This window comes from Oratosquilla oratoria, chromosome 11 (genome assembly GCF_046742065.1).
Source record: "Oratosquilla oratoria isolate Oo_2021 chromosome 11, ASM4674206v1, whole genome shotgun sequence".
NCBI lineage: Eukaryota > Metazoa > Arthropoda > Malacostraca > Stomatopoda > Squillidae > Oratosquilla > Oratosquilla oratoria.
In genome coordinates this window covers 26057481-26069127 of record NC_134787.1, presented here as the reverse complement: position 1 = coordinate 26069127, position 11647 = coordinate 26057481, and the positions used below count along the sequence as shown (strand labels likewise).

General features: G+C 35.9%; 1 protein-coding gene across 5 annotated transcripts in view; it reads left to right on the top strand.

Moving 5' to 3' along the window:
• Positions 1-5009: 5009 nt before the first annotated feature.
• Positions 5010-11647, top strand: part of LOC143029683 (uncharacterized) — a 31965-nt gene continuing 25327 nt past the window's right edge. For 2 of the 5 annotated variants that reach the window (XM_076192508.1, XM_076192504.1), the window contains exons 1-2: positions 5010-5078; positions 9636-9747. The gene's annotated coding sequence lies outside the window, so the exon portion shown is untranslated. Of the gene's footprint in view, positions 5079-6953; positions 7088-7569; positions 7691-9635; positions 9748-11647 lie in introns of those variants that run through there. The other 3 variants (XM_076192509.1, XM_076192507.1, XM_076192506.1) reach the window with 2 other exon arrangements.

Below are 11647 nucleotides of genomic sequence, written 5' to 3'. Positions count from 1 at the left end.
CTTATCTCATTTCCTTCAACATATCTCTGCGAAACTGACTTCTCAACCATGAGTGTTATTGAGACAAAGTAAAGGAATAATATGGATATTAATTTTCTATTGCGCATGGCACTGTCCTTAACTGAACTACGATTTGATAAACTGACAAGAATAGGCTCACCTTTAAAGGAAATGAAAAATGAGATTGTTGTTCCATTAGAAATTATTTTCAAGAAATCCATCATATCCGGAGATGTCCCAAGAGAATGGAAGCTAGCTAACGTTACTCCCATATTCAAAAAAGGTGACAAAAAGAAGACAAATAACTATAGGCCTATAAGTTTGACTTCAATCGTACGAAAAATAATGGAAACTATCATTAGAGATGCTATCGAACATCATTTAGAAAGTAACCGTTTGATAAATGATAGCCAGCATGGTTTCAGAGGGAAACGTTTTTGCGTGACTAACTTACTCGATTTCTACAACACAGTTATCTCGAATTATGACAAAAGAAACAATATATATTTAATATATCTAGACTTTGCAAAAGCTTTTGATACCGTCCCACACGAAAGACTATTTACTAAATTAGCTTTACACGGAATAAGTGGTAGCCTGTTAGGTTGGACTAGTAATTGGTTGAATGGTCAAAAACAGAGAGTTGTTTTAAATGGAAAAACTTCTAGATGGAAAAATGTTACAAGTGGAGTTCCTCAGGGTTCCGTTCTTGGACCACTTCTATTCATAGTATATATAAATTATATAGATCATGGACTAAAATCTACTGTTTCCAAATTTGCTGATGATACAAAACGTACGGAGTGGCAAATGATCACTCAAACCAATTAGATATTCAAGAAGATTTAGATAAATCACAGCAATGGTCTGAAAAGTGGCTAATGAAATTTAACACAAGTAAATGCAAGGTAATGCACATAGGTAAAAATAACAGTATATACGATTACAAGTTATTTGGAAATTCGTTAACAAAAGTGGATAGTGAAAAAGATCTCGGCGTAATTATCAGTAACGACCTCAAATCATCCAAGCAGTGTATTTCAGCCTCTGAGAAAGCAAATAAGATTCTAGGACTGATTGCGCGATCTTTTGACTTCAAAAGTCCATCTCTCATTAACAAGCTATATAAATCGTTAGTTCGTCTACATTTGGAATATGCTGTTTCCGTATGGTCACCGAATCTCATTAAAGACATTGACAGACTGGAAAAAGTACAACGGCGAGCCACAAAACTGATTCCAAATATCAAAAATAAATCATACGAAAATCGACTAAAACATATGAATCTGTTTTCCCTAAAAAAGCGTAGACTCAGAGGTGACTTGATACAGGTCTTTAAGATTTTAAAGGGAATTGACAACATCAAAAGTGACAAAATTTTCACATTGAATGAGAATCAGACAAGAAACAATGGTCTCAAACTGTCCGGCAATAGATTCAATTTGGAAGTAGGTAGAAACAACTTTGCCAACCGTGTAGTTAATGAATGGAATAAACTTCCTGCACAGGTAGTGCAATGTAGTTCGGTTCGAAGCTTTAAGAACCATTTAGATAAAAACCTAAGCAAGATGCTGTAATGATTATGATTTGTTTTATATTATTAGTTTTTGTTTTGTTATCAGTTGTCTGTCTGATTTTCATTTATTATTAGTTATATGTCAATTTATTATTGTTTACTATTTACCTGTTTATCATTTAACTATACCTATGCAATTATTTATGTCTTTTATTTGTTATATACATTATTATAGTTTTTATTATTTTATTATTATGATTTTTTCCCATCCGACCTAGATATGGACCAAAAGGTCTCCTTTCGGCATGCTCCGCCTTTGTAATATTGTGTGTTAATAAAATGCTAGTTATTTATTTTTATATGTTTTGATATTATGTTGTTTACAAAATAAATAGAAGATAAAAATAAACTTTTATTGTATTCTTTAAATATATCGTTTCCGGTATAAATTAATACTACGAAATATTACCGGTACGTGGCACACTGAAAAAAATGCCGGTCCGCTACATCAGATAGACTGAGAAGCACTGCTGTAGATGATATATCCCAAGCTACAACCATAAAATAGGCATATTGATTAAAATAAAAAGCCCCAGTACAAATAATTTTATGCATATTACGATTAGGTTAACAAACACACGCGTTGCTTCCTTCCTGTATACACCAAGTAGATAAAATTCGGTAAATACACGTAAATCGTCTTACCGTCAAAAGGACCATAAAAGCCAGACAGTTGATGACATAATGTCGTCGCATGACTCCAGGCGGGATTTTGTTCTTGACGATAGAAGTTGCCAGTAATTGTCAGCGGTGGAATGCAAATGCGAAGACTAATGTGTAGAAGTTTACAAGGCTGTGAGCCGATGATGGTCTTTCATTCTGCAGAGGAAATCAAACAGTGTACCAACCTACCTCCATTTGCCCCAAGCGAATCGTGCGCTATTTTGTATGGTTTTCCCCAAGATCTAAGAATATGGTTTTCCCTAAAGGACGTGCGTGTGTATGTGTCTTTTGATGCTCATGTAGGAAGTACCAAGGGAAATATGACATTTAGAATATTCACAATAAATGAATAGATTAAGAAATAAACAAAATACACAGGATAATAGGTATGTAAACATGTAGTATTTTCTAAAGGGGAAATCAAAATAACAGCTGAAATGCCTCTTCCTAACGTTCAACAGCTCCATTTTCCTTAGTAATTACGAGTTTTCATATTCAAAACATCCTGGTGAAACCTCTCGCCGTGCTCGTCAATGGGCTGCATCAATTGAGAGTCCAAGAAATGGATTCATATCCTCATATCCCAGGTTTTTGTATAAAGTCTATGCAAACTTTCTTGAATTATAGCTATGCAGCTTTTTCAACATCAGTGAGCACTTCATCGAACTTTTGATCTTACATCAGTTCCCTAATCTGTAGTCCTACAGAAGTAGCTTCTTTGATTTTGGCGTCACTTACTGTGGGAAATACATTTCTCAAAATATTTGAATCCCTCGCCAGTTTTATCCATACCTTTGACAAACTTCTTCATTAACCTTAGCCTGATATACAAAGGCAGATATTTAAGCTAAGGCAAAATGAACGCCACAAGATTTAGTGAATTGGAAAAGATAACGAGAGAAACCAAATTAATAAAGGTCATAATACAACAGATGAAAATTTTTCTAAATCGCCCACTCCCTTAAGAAGTGTTTTTGTAACCTATCCCAGTCGATTCCACCATGGCAATGGTCATATTTTTATTAGAATGTGTGTTTAATGAGCGGATTTCGTAAGATTCCCGAGACGTGCAGCCATTCGACACGCATCGGCGGAACGTCAGGGCCGACAATATATCGCGCCTTAGAATTAATTATTGTGTATACACTCGGTTTCTATTGAAAAAGGTCGCAGGATTTAATTGAATCTAAAGGAGAGGGGTCAGATAATGGAGGTCGTTCATTATCCGTCCAGCTATATATGTTTGAGTCCATAATACGACACCAAACGGCAAAAGATGACCAGAGAACGCGGACTGGACATGCCAAAGTTGACCTTCTTGACGATGATGATGATAATAGGAAGTCCGACTTATGAGAAAAAAAAACATTAATCGTGCTACAAATGAGTCAAATTGGACTATGAAACAAATTAACCAGTATAAATCCATGGCCCAAAAGCTAGAAAAATAAACGTTTTCTCTGTGATATGTCTTGTAGAATATCCTGCAGTCATAGAAGGAGGGACTTTTATATTTTATAGGGAAACCTTCTGTATGAAAATTGCTCTATTTATATATGTTAGGATACTATATGTTTCAAGGGAGGATGCCAAAGCATAAAAAAATAGAATAGAGGCGCGTTGGAAGCTTAGGCTGAAAGATTTGGAAAATAAAATCATTGACGGCGTTAGTTTTGTTGATACATTCCTTGACAGTTTTTTACACTTGGTAACTACACAATAGACCATAATTGATCAAAATCAGAAACGGTTTTTATTTACTTTGCTTGAAATTTTGAAAGTGTAAATTTTGTGTACTGATTTAACATCACTAAATCTAAATAAATTTAAATATTTACAGTTCAGTCAACTCACATCTCTTTGACTTATTGAATTGAACTTCTGCGTTTACATTGCAGTTGTGCTTTTGTGCTGTAGAAGGAAGAATCATAAAAGGGGTCAGGCCCCCTGGATCCGTCCCTGGTAGTCATCATTAGGCCCGGGTTCACCTACGAAGTGTTTGCTGCATATATATACATGATATATGTCTTTTTTCACGTTCTCGGTGGTAAAATCCTCCTCCCTACACGCTCGAACCTGTCGCTGACATTTGTCCAAGTCTAAATGTGGTTCGGAAGTAACACTTCAGGTGTGTAGTGGACGGCATTTTTAAAAGTAAAAAGAAGTTGGGTCCCGTCAAAATAGCCTATGAATGTGGATATTTATCACATGAATATGATTAGTGTAGCGAGGTGTTCAGATTTGTTTGTCCGCATGGAAATTCCCCGCGCAATAGTTTGTGACGTCATAGCAATGTTTGTTTTTATTTTTAGGAACTGTGCTGATCGCTATTGGTGATCATAGTAGTGAACTATTTCTAAGTAATCACATCACTTAATTAGTGGCCTTTCTTATATCATGTATAATTCCAGTTCTTCAATAATCTAAGGCACAATCGAATTTTCGTGTTAATAATATTGGGGAGATATAATATTTCCAAAATGTCGTACTGTTCGTATCTGTTTTTTATACTAATGTAAACAAAATTTTGTTGTGGAGAAATAAACTGTTAACTATATCTAATGGATGTTTTCTTTTTGCAGACGATAATATTTAGAATATACATTTTGTATAATTTCTTGCCTGATATAATCAGTTACACTTATACCATTCATCAATCGTATGTCTAATTTTAATTCAAGGAGGCATGTAAAAGACAAATTTGTTTATTTATTATAAAAAAGATGGCAAAAACTGCATTTTTATTGAAAAATCATTAAACATGAATGATCCCTAACAGTATGTACATTTATGTCTGCTAATGGCTTATACTCGGCGTGGGATCGGGAACGAAGGATAGGTAGAATAATATGTATTTTGCAACACATATCCTTTAGTCTCCTTTATAGATTTGATCTTAACATCTGACAATAGTTATTTAGTTATGTCAAGAGTAAATTTTGGTCTTCTGATTGTCATTATATTAGAAAACTATGATGTGGTTTTATACTACATAGACCGAAAAAGTTGGCAGAATAACATAAAGCAAAGTAAGCTTGGATTTAGTAGACAGACCGTGGAACAAATAAATATAATATAACCATAGGCTAGTCATTGTCTTGGAGTGCACTCTCGACCCACTGTAGTTTTAGTAGGTTTTGTGTGATGTGGAATGACCCAGCATCCTTAGTTTCAGAATACAGCATGATGTAGACTACATTGTAAATGATTGTTACTGTAGTATGGATTTTTTTTGCCAATTTCCTTCGTTGGTTTTACAAACTTCTCCCTATCTATATACAGTTGAGTTGCATGTATGTGATTTGTTTAGCTGAATTTTACTCCCAGGGTATTCCTCTTTAGTTCATATACCGGGTTAATTATCATTACATTATATATTTCTGGAGTGGTAAGGTGTGTAGAATTTAGATGTTGATAGGTACATAAGTATTTCTAGTTCATGTGGAAGTGGGATTCTATTCCAGTGTCACACAAACACATTATTCGTTATTTTTATAGAAGTGTACACCTACGCTATGTAGCATTAGAAAATTAAGTATTTTATTATTTATAAATTATAATACATCAATATAATACACCTTTTTCTTGGCAGATCAGGTAACAGAAGTAGTTGTTAAAAGCGATATACTACCGTAATTAATGGAGCTGCGACAACTACTTGAGACACTAACTTTGTTTTGATAGCTGTGGAGGTCAAAGAAGTGCATGTGATGACAATGACTCTGATGGCCTCTAGAATTACAGGAACCGCATCATTAAATGCAGATTAAGTAGGTTAGGCTACAATAGACAAATTGATCATATTTTAATTTCTTCAACCTCCACATGTATCAAAACTAAGATGGCATTTTAAGCATTCGCTGTACCTCTGTTCATTAGTATATTGCTTTTAGCAAATTTTCTGTTATTGATTTCTACCAAGAAAAATCTATATTACATTGGTGTATTATAATTTACAAAATTTATATTTAATTTTCTAATGCTATGTCATGTAGTTGTGCACTTCTGAAAATTTATCTATTTTTTCACTTCTTTTTTATGGGTTTGAAAGATCTATTTTTGGTTCTATTCCAATGTGTAGGGTCAACTTGACCCATTGCCAAATTGGCCCATCTACTTGACCAAGTCAGTACACCACTTTGGCCTGCCATGATCAGCTCCTCCCTCCTTTTATATATATATATATATATATATATATATATATATATATATATATATATATATAATATATATATATATATATATATATATATATATATATATAGAAGTACACTGGTAGATTAGGTTGGAGTAGACTAATTTATCATACTTTAATTTCTTTGACCTCTGCAACTATCAAAATATAGATAGCGGCTCATGCAACCAATGGGTTGAGCTGGTTGACAAGCTGTGTGATATGTCATTATGAAAGTAAATATTAATTTGACATAATGAAATACATCAATGTAATATAAGTTTTTCATGACTGAAATCAAAGTTTATTTTTAGAAGTGGACACCTAAATGAGAAAGCAATAGAAAATTAAAAATTAATTTTATGATTTTTGATATATCAATGTAATATATGTTTTTTCTTGGAGGAAATCAACAAAAACCTTGGTAAAACAAATACACTACTGAACGGAGTTGTGACAATAGGTTCGAGACGTTATGTTATCTGTCCAGTCCCGTCAATGTCAGTGTTCTCCCACTTAGACATAATATTTTCAAAACAGTGCCACAGAGCTGAGCTTCATGTTTTTCTTGAAGCTATGAAATTCCTCTACACCCTGCAGTCCGATCAAATGCAAAAACCAGCTGTCAACATTCCTGATGACAATGATGACATAGATGACCTCTAGTATTACAGGTACTACTTTAATAATGTAGGATAGGTTAGACCAATTTATCATACTTTAATTTCTTCGACTTCCCAAAATATCAAAGCAAGGATGGTGTCGGAAGCACTCATTGCAACTCTGTTTGTTAGTACAGTATATGGCTTTTAGCCAATTTTTCTGTTATTGATTTCTGCCAAAAAGGAAACATAGGTTACTTTGATGTATTATGACTTACAAAAATTAATATTTGATTTTCTATTGCCATATCGGTTAGGTGTGCACTTGTAAAAATTTACCAAAATCGAAAACAAAAGCCAAAAGCAAATACACTATTGAATGGAGTTGCGATGATAGGTTCCAGATGACATGTTTGTGTCATCTGTCCAGTCCCGTCAATGTCAGTTTAACAATGGCAATGGCTACCTTGTGCACACCCAAGCAATATATCAATATAATATATTAAGTGTTAATTTTGTAAATTGAAATACATTAATTCATGCCTTTCTTGAAGCAATGAAATGCCTCTACTCCTCCCAAGTCCAATTGGATGATAATCCGGCTGTTATCATCCCTGGCGACGATGACAACCCTGATGACCTTTAGCATTACAAGTACCACATTACTAAATGCAGGTTAGGTTAGGTTAGAACAGAACAATTTATTGTACTTTAATTTTTTTCGTCTTCCGCATCCATCAAATCAAGCAAGGTGTCTGGAAGCACTCATCACACCCCTGTTGGGTAGTATGTCACTTTTAGCAAGGTTTTTTGTTATTGATTTTTGCCAAGAAAAATGTATATTATGTTGATGTATTATAGATATATATATATATATATATCAAGGGCTTTTTCCCCCTTACAAAGGAGGTAGCTAAAGTTAAAAGGCATAAATCCACTCCCACCCATTTCATCCCCACATACTCCTCTCCCATACTACCACCCCTCCCTCCCTCCCTCTTTTCTTGGTTTCTCCTGAATGACATGTCATCCCTGCATCTTGCTCACTGACCTGGGTCAGAAGCAATGCAGCCAGACAGAGTAATGCCACTTCGTTTAATTGGTGACCCCCCTCTCTGTCCCCTCCTACAGAAAAAGAGAAGACAGATAGAAATCCCATTGGGCTGCATCAAAATATCATTCACACATACTCCCTAACCCTCCTCCATCCCTCACCCACTCCCTTCTATGCATCACATCATCATCTATACACAACCTTTCTCCACTCAACCCTATCTTCTGTCTTCTCCCTTCCTTCCTTCCTCAACAGACATCCCCCTTTTTGCCAATGCCCTTTTTACCCCATCCATCAATCTCATTCTTGGTCGCCCCCTCACATTCACTCCATCCATTTATACCTTCCACATGTCTTTTACTAATCTTTCTTCACTCATTCTTTCCTTGTGTCCAACCCATCCCAATACTCTTTCATCAGCACTATCTCCCAACTCCCTTTCCACCTCTGCTCTCCTTCTCACCTCCTCATTTCTCACACTATCCAGTCTAATAACCCATACCATACCTCTCAGACATTTCATCTCAAATACATTTAAACTTTTTCTCTCTTCCTCTCTTATGTTCCATGTTTCTGTCCCATACAGTGCTGTTGGCACAATCACCCCTTCACACAATCTCCTCTTAGTATCCATTCCCAAATGGTGGTGTTTTTCAGGAGTAGAGAAGAGGTCTCCCTATTCCTGTAATGAATTGCAAGTGATAATTTGTCACTCAGGAAGCAGTGGGTCAGGGCCTAGCTGAAAGGCAAACACTGGAGGGGAAGTACAAGTTTATTGTACAATTGAATGGGATCTCATTTGTAAAAGCACAGCCCGTGGGACTGCAGTTTAAAGATGGCATATCTCCAAGGTTTGGGCACCAAGAAGATTCTGTGTAGGGAGAGATTGGTCGTATCACTAGCAATGGAGATGTTGAGTTTGATCCACATGTCAGTAGCTGGGGAAGGTGGAGAGGTGGCTACTGGGAAAGCTATGCTCATCCTTTGAGGTTCCAAGGTGTTCAGTCTACCAGTTTCTGTGGTGTTGAGTGGAGAATGAGTGAGATGCTCTCCATTGAGTCAGACATTGACTGACTGACTGGAGGATTCTGCTGGCCTTTATATATCACCAGATCAGATTATGACCTGCATGCTGATTACCTGTTGGGAGATGAACTACTTTTTGGAACACAGGATTGATTGTTCTGCACACCGATTGGCTGCTGTTGATGTGCTCTGAGTGGTACCTCACCTCTAGCTAGGGGATTGTTACTTCTGGGCACACAAGCCTGCTTGTCCCAGGGGAGCTCATGTTGTGCACCAACTGGGCCAAGGTGGTGCTGTGAGCCATTGTGAACTGCCATGTGTTTGCCAGCAAGGACAACTGCCTAACAATTACCTTCTTTCGTGTGGGTCACAAAATTTGGTTAGAAAATTAAATGATCACATTCATTCCAAACAGATTCAGCCTGGCATCAACTTGTGGGTTCCTGGACCTGGTAACAAAAATGCTCCCAAAAATTTCATAAATCAATCAATCACTCTTTACTAGGGTAGAAATATTTAATAGTTTTATCTTTCTTTCAGATTAGGGGAAACATGCACATAAGCTGACATGAAGTGCCACTTTCAGATGACTTGTCAGAAAAAGTAATTACATACCTGTATTGACATTTATACAGCTCTATATAATAAACAGGTATGTGATGAATTGTTATCATTGTTTATTCATCCTCCATCTCTGGCCCCTCTCTGCCCCCCCCCCCCCATTCTATCTTTCTCTCCTGTTCCTCCTCTGCTCCTCCTGCATCCTCCTGCATCCTCATCTTCCTGATCATCATCTTCCTCTTTTTCTTCTCTCTGCTCCCCATTATGATAATCATTTACACAACTTTTAAAGTCACTGACTTTGTCTTGGTTGATGATGTACTTCTTATGGAGTCATTGAAAGCTCTGGTTGACGTGCACAGAGAACATTGGTTTTCTCACATAAGCAGCCAGTGTCAACTGGTGCAGACCCACACCAGTTTCTGGTATTGGTAGGTGATCACAAAGGGTGTGGTCAATATGCTCTGACTAGTGCGGGGAAGGACCTGCTATGAGATTTGTCGGCCACTGTCAGCATCTGATGATGAGCTAATTTGCTTGAGAGTACTCATGTAAAGCTGAATAGAAAGAAAAAGAGGAGTACATGAAATAAGTTGCTAAAGAAAACAGTATGGAGAATATCATCACTTTTGTGATCTGATAAGGGATTTTTTTTTTTTTTCTAACATACACGAATGAGCCAAGATACTTTCGACTACATATTCAAGAAAATTGAACATCACTAGGGAGAGACATGGTGTAATTGACACAGGCAGCCTATTCTACCAGAATAAAGTGTATGTGTGTTTTGCATAACACCATTATAAACAGAGGGAATAAAGCACAATCTGACTGAGACTACAGTGTCTGATGGACAAAATCGTATGCATTGTCCAGGAAGATCATCCTATGAAGAGAAGAATGTTAGTCAAATTTTCTAATAATTCTTACTGAGAGAGAGAGATATTCTGATAGGTTGACATAAGTGGGAATAGGAAACATAGGACCCATCATCCAGGTGGTGCCAAGATAAGAGGGAGGGAAGAGGGTGGAGGGGAATTGAGTATGATAGGGATGGAATGGGTGGGAGTAGTTTTTATGCCTTTATTTTTTGGCTACCTCCCTCAGAAGGGGTGAAAAAGCCTTTGGTATATGTATGTAAGAAACATAGGAGTCTTAGTCTGAGTTTATTCCTGACTACTTTTGCAGGTATGCTTTCTCAAAGGAATGGTGTACATATTTATATAATATATATATATATATATATATATATATACACATAAGAGGGAGGGTGGAGGGGTGTGGAGTGTATTCAGGGATGGAATGGGTGGGAATTATTTTATGCCTTTTCCTTTTTGGCTACCTCCCTTGTATGTATATATATATATATTTAAGATATATATATATATATATATATATATATATATATATATATATATATATATATATATATATATATATATATATATATATATATATATATATATATATATATATATATATATATATATATATATATATATATATATATATATATATATGTAGAGAGAGGCATTCTGACAGGTTGACGTGGGATTAGGAAACATAGGAATCTTAGTTTATTCCTGACTAGTTTCACAGGTATGCTTTCTCAAAGGAATGGTGTCCAAAGTGGGTTGTGGGCATTTATACCAGAGGGAGACCTCACTACCCCCCAGCATTGCCAGAGTTGGCGACAAGTTTGGAACTCACCGAATGACATATTTATTGTTTAAAAGATAATAATTAACAATAGCAATATACTACTACTACTACTACTACTACTACTACTACTACTCCTCCTCCTCCTCCTCCTCCTCCTCCTCCTCCTCCTCGCAATAACAAGGATAAGAACGATGATACTAATAATCATAGCAATAACAAGGATAAGAACGATGATAATAAAATGATGATAATAGGAATAATAACAATGATGATGATGATAACTAATAATACATACATACATACATATACCAAGGCTTTTTCCCCCTTTC